The sequence below is a fragment of the Crocodylus porosus genome, unplaced genomic scaffold (genome assembly GCF_001723895.1).
Source record: "Crocodylus porosus isolate Cpor-Errol unplaced genomic scaffold, CroPor_comp1, whole genome shotgun sequence".
Lineage (NCBI taxonomy): Eukaryota > Metazoa > Chordata > Crocodylia > Crocodylidae > Crocodylus > Crocodylus porosus.
In genome coordinates, this window is record NW_017728906.1 from 2,031,867 (window position 1) to 2,037,866 (window position 6,000).

General features: G+C 45.8%; 1 protein-coding gene across 5 annotated transcripts in view; it reads right to left on the reverse strand.

Moving 5' to 3' along the window:
• The window catches only part of PHLDB2 (pleckstrin homology like domain family B member 2), an 89,992-nt gene extending 84,335 nt beyond the window's left edge, over positions 1-5,657 (reverse strand). For all 5 annotated transcript variants that reach the window (XM_019528596.1, XM_019528594.1, XM_019528595.1 and 2 more), the window contains exon 1: positions 5,387-5,657. The gene's annotated coding sequence lies outside the window, so the exon portion shown is untranslated. The remainder of the gene's footprint in view (positions 1-5,386) is intronic.
• Positions 5,658-6,000: the final 343 nt, after the last annotated feature.

A 6,000-nucleotide genomic window follows, 5' to 3' on the forward strand; every position in this document is an offset into this window, starting at 1 on the left:
CTGGTTATTTCTGCTATTTCTGGCAGACTTAACAAACACAAACCACATGTCCCACGTAAATTGACAATTTTAGCTACATATTGGAAAAGCAAAACAGACATTTCCATGTGGGTATTATGGTTCACTGATCATAAATTGAGATATTTAAAAGTTGACATAAGAGAAAATTGTTTGCCAAGTGTGTTCAAATGAAAATTGCTGGCGGCAATAAGTTCAAGATTTACTGTGTAATTAGAGGTATTCATGGGGAAAAAAGTTACAACTTAAGCATCTTCTAACCAATATATGTCAATAGATTAGGACTGGGCAATTATTTGGGTTGAAGGGGCACTTAAGGACTTTTGGTGAGCTGTTGCAGGCCAGTGGGAGGAAGGGGTGGGAAGTGGGGCTGCTGACCTGGCCTGATGCAGCAGGGGGGCAATTTATCCTAACCGGTCCTGGGGTCATCCACCCTAAACCCACCACTGGGGGTAGAGGATGGAGCACACTGGCGGGCAGGGTCTCCATGGACACTTACCTGCTAGCAGAGTAAGCTTAGCCAGACAGATGGGATGAGGCTGTGGATGGATGGGGAGTGACATCCAGGAGTGAGCTGGGCAACGGGAGCTGTGATAGCATGGGGCTGAGCCGTGATCCACAGTTTAGTCGTCTCGCGTTCCTGCAACAGGCAGGGACACGTGGAGAGCAGATTGTGACTCTGCCTTGGGCCCCTGATCCTGGCCCTGGCAGCAGGGCTGGACCCAATCATCTATAAGGTCCCTTCCAGCCCCTAACATCTCTGAAACTATGAAACAGCATTATCTAACAACAGATTTTATTTTGTCCTTAATTTGGAGATGTGCAAACTGTTGTTTTCTCTGTCCTATTTTAAGTAATTAGATAGAAATTTTGTGTGACCAGAATATAGTTAATTTATTATACACAAATACACACACACTACCACCAGAGTAAAACACTCTTTTCCTGCACAAACTCCAATTAATCACAAAACAAACATAGGAATGAAGAAGAGGGAAAAGTTGTCCCTAACTTTAGTTTTATTCTTCTTTTCCATTTTGGAAGTGTAAATAATAAGTGTAAGTAATAGCCACTTGTTTGCTAAAACTAAGAACTCATCATTTTCATTGCGACTTTCTTATCCCATTCCAATAGCACACTACTACACATTTAAAAGTATTTTGTTAAAGCTTTGGATATGTTCAAAAAATTGTAAATTAGGGCTTAAAAATATACTCAGCATCCATTGTGTCAGCTGGTCTAAGTCACTTTAAATCCATACCTGTAAATTGTCACAAAACAAACAAACACATACCTGCCTATGTGGTTATGTGAACACAAAATAGGTTGAATTTACATTAATCTAACTCCATAAACAGGGAAAGGTAAGACTAAGAAGATATTCCTAATACTTTCCAAGTAAGCTTAGATGGGTAGAAAAATTGGAAAAAAATGTAGCTAACTATTCATCATGAAAGAGTGGGAAAAAAATCACAAAGAAAAAGTAAAAGTAAAAAAGTTCTCCTATCACATCCTATTTTAACTGACAGTTCTCCTATCACATCCTATTTTAACTGACATAATAAACTTGCTTCAGGGGCTGTGCACCTACCAAATTTAATGAGAGTTTGCCACACAAAGAAGATGAATAAGGCCCAGAATGTATTAGTGAACCAGAACAGCTTCAACGGGTTCCTGCTCTCACATTTCTTTCCTCCTATGCTTTCCTATTTTTCCTGTCTTTCCACTATGTCTTATGATCTGTTTAGCCTTGATCTAGTTCTCTTTAATTCTGTTTCTTTCACTGACAGTCCATGTATGTCACTTTTATTTAGCAGAGTTCTTCAGCACCCATTTATTCTGAAGCAATCTGTCTCCTTTGTTTCTTTTATCCATTTCTCTTCATTTTTGCCTTTCTGTTCCACCTGTCCCTTATTGCTGAGCATCCCTACTCCTACCCCTACCCCTACCCCAAACATCTTCATTTTTTTGTATTTTAAAGAAGCTTACAGAGTTCCACAATAAACATTCCTCATCAAAAATGCTTTACAAGAAAAAGTAACACAGACAGCTGAAGTGGCTCAAAACTGGCAGATGGCGTACTGTTAACTACTATAATCCTTAACTATGATACAGTTCTGCCATAACCACGGCACAGTCCAGCAACACCTAGACTGAATCCCATTGTACAGGGTCTCAATTTAGAGATGTTTAACTAGAGACATTATTGGTTTGCTGATAGATGTCCTATATATACCACCATTTACTATACAGTAGAAGTAGCAATTTGTCCTGAAAAATTAAAATGGTATGACAGTTGGCATAAGATAAACAGTGTAGAAATTATACCGGGCCACTGCCAACAGCACATATCTCCACCTTCTATTCCCTGTTCTCAGGATCTTCAAGTGGATGAGGTAGATGGGACTTGCCTTGACCATTCTTCATACTTTATTCTGTTAGCCCAACCTCTGACTTTGCCTTCTACATCCAACCAACACTTGGCTTCCTTTCGAACCAATACCCCAGCTCCTCAGGTTGCGGTCAGTTGCCATGTCCAGATATGCAGGGGTGTGTGCTTGTAGCAGCAAAAATAGTAACATCCCAGCTTTGTGCCACCACTTTTTACCTCAGTGCATGCTCCTGCACATGTACTTTGTGGAGGAACAAACTGTCCCGCTTTAGGAAAACTGCCCTTGCCCAGCTCCTCCCAATTCCTGGCATGCTGGAAAAGCCAGGGCACAACTGAAGGAGTTGAGATGCTCTGGCCAGCAGTCAGAGCATCTTCCTGGAGAACCAAGACTTTGTGTGGTTGGGCACATGCTCCTGTCACAAGCACCGTGACAAATTTTTTCCTGTTGTTGTTTTGCTATCAAGATTGCCCAGTAGCAAATTTTGGCCCCACGCTGTAAAACTGCAGTGCACGTTTTAACATTTCCCATATGCAGCTGCTTATGGCACTAAACCTGAAAGCCCCTACTCATCTGGCCATGGCCAACTTCTCCTTCACAGAATTCAGCAGTATCTTCAACACTCCATATCATCCCCTTTCTGACTCCTGTTCTAATTTGGCTGGAGTACACCCTCCCTAAATCACAATTTCTTTTCAAATGGCATTTGCAATGAATAAAACTGTCTTTACACCATTAATGCAAATTGTTTCTCTCTGGCCATTTCATCATAACCAAATCTAACGCTTCAATCTTATTCTCCCTTGATCCTTCCAGTACTTTTCCCACAGTCCATCTTCTTATTCTTCTGGATCTGCTTTTTTAGATGATTTCTGTGGTCCCTTAATCCTACAGTTGTTCTCTCAGCAATCCATTCCTATGCCTTTTCCTTAAATAATCTCATCACTTCTAAAGACCCATTCTGTAATTCATCCTCATTAGCTGTTTGTACTATATTAGCAACTAGAGGCACCAAAACCTGAGACCTACTGTGCCAGATATTATTTGAACACAGGAGACAGCCCTTGTCCCAGACAACCTGCAATCTAAGTAAAAAAGAAATACAAACAGCTGGAAGGAGTGATTTGCTAAGCATCACAGAACAGGTCACTGGCAGAAGTAAAACAAAACCTTGGCCTCTTGATTCATGGTCCACCCATTAGTTTGAATTACATCTCTAACCACCATCACGGTTTCCTCTTTCACACACTATCCTGGGAGTTCCACTCAACACCAGCTCAACACAACAAAAACTGAGCTCATCCTTGGTTTTATGTTCCCTTGCGTTCTTCAGTGCTGATGACCATATTGCACCCTACTTCCTCTTCTGGTGGTGCTGATGACCATCACGCACCCTACTTCCCCTTCAATGAAGGAAGCAAGATTGGTTTGATCATATCCTTTGCTGGACCCACTGCAGAGTTAGGCAAGAGGCTGGACAAGCTCTCAGGCACAAAACACCTTTCCTCAGGTCTGAGAAAAAGGCAGATATAGATAGGGCAAGCCTTAAGGAAAATAGCACCCTGGGCAAACTTGTATTTTGGCATCTCCCCCCACCTTAAAGTCAGTAGCAGGCAGAAGCAGAGGTAGGCCGGCAGAGGTACAGAGCACAATCCAGCAGGGAAGCAGAGCAGTGCAGTGTGCCAGGCAGACACTGCTGCCACTGTGCAGGAGCAAGGTGGGTGGACTGGAGCAGGTGCCTGTATGCATCCATCCCAGTTCTTCCGGAGCAGCAGCTGGAGACAGGGAGTGGGCTGGGCTGGGCACTCCTCCTCCTGTTTGGGGCGGGGATCAGCCAGGGTGGAGTGGGGCAAGGGCATGCGTGTATGCATGCATGCCTGTAAGCATGCTGTCCCCCTGACCATGGTGCCTTCATTGCCCACCCATAAGGCAGGCCCTGAATACAGGCTTCAGCTATATATGTTTAAGCCCATTATGTTAATGCAAATTGTCACTTAAAAAAAGGAAGGGGGCTGTAAATCGGTTGCTACTGGCAAGGTCACCATTCAAGTTTGCAAGTCTGGTGATGGTGCTATTTTCAGCACCTATTCTCCTGTCCCCACAAAAACAGGACTTTACCAATTCCTGTTGTTTTTTTCACTACAATTTTAGGAAAATTCTCTTTCTTCCACCCTAAGAACAAAAGCCTTTCTTGCCTTTTTCCCCTCTTCCCTATCATTGCTTTTGAACACAGCCAAACCCATCTTCCTTGCCTGCTCTACTGTGTGGCTCAGTCAGTGGCATTCCTTCTCTCCCAAATTGGTGTGAAGGGGATGGGGACCTTGGGAAAGAGTTAAGTAACCGCCAAGTTTGGAAACAGGCAAAATTGCCTCTCTGCCTCCTTACCTCCTCCTCCTGAAATACAAGAGGATATCACTAAAAGAGCATTACATGTTTGTCCACGTTCTGGGCATCAATATCTCTACACAAATGCCTTTGAGAAGCAGGGATATATCTAACTGAGGGGCTAGTCAAATAGCATGGACACGGCAGGCAAATAGGAAGGGAGCACTGAAGTGATTCATCCAAGCCCATGCATGAGTTCAACAGCATAACCAAACCAGAAGTTTGGTCTCCTGACTCCCTGTAAAAGTGTTGTCTGCATGCCTGAACCCCCCAGGGTCATAGCCCTAGGGAAATTTCTCAGAGCATTTTGCGGTGGGGAAATTTCTGAGCACATTTTGTGGTGGAAGGAGACAAAAGCAAGCCAGCCAGTTTTCCATCTCACGCTCCCACTGCCACTTGGAGACTCCTGTGGCTGCGGGGGGGAGGGTGGCTTCAAAACACAATTTGTTGCCGAGGCTGAATCTGAAGGGGACAATTTAGGATCCTCACTTAGCCACAGCCTCCACCACTAGCACAACCACAAGAGCTGGCAATCCGTCAGCGGGGATCCAGCTTGAACCCGCCGGTGAATTCAAGGCCATCACTTTTCCTACTGGACTCCCACTGTCACGCGTCGGCTGTGCCCAGATGGAAGGGCTCGCGTGCCGCTTCACCCACAAGCCAGGCAGGCACGCTAGGATGAGGGCCGCACAGGAGGAAACTGGACAAGGCACAGCTGAGACAAAGAGCTGCTGACTTAGCCTCGCGCCGCTTGGATAAGAGACCATTTCCTTCCTTCCCATGCCCTCCTCCTCCTCTGCCCAGCCAGGCGGTGCAGTCTCCATCCCCTGCAGGCAGCATCCCTGCCTGCTGGGGCACAAACCCTCTACAAGGAGGGTGGGGGGAGAGGGAAGAAAAAGCTTTGTTCGCGTTGAGGGAAGGAAGAGAAAAGGGGCCAGGACCGGAGTGAAAGGGGCTGCAGGAAGTTGAGGGGCTTTTCATCCAACCCCCCTAAACAGAGCCGGGCACAACAGGGGGCTACCCACCAAAGCATCCCCGCGCCGGGGGTGGCAGACGGGGACAGGGCAGCACTCAGCCCTGGGACACGCAGGGACGTTGTGCACGCGCTGCATCCGAGCAGCCCACCAAGGCGGAGAGAAGCCCCGCAGACAAAAGGCAGGGCAAGGGAGCTCTGCCCATCGCCCCGCGGGCGCGGCTGCAACGCAAG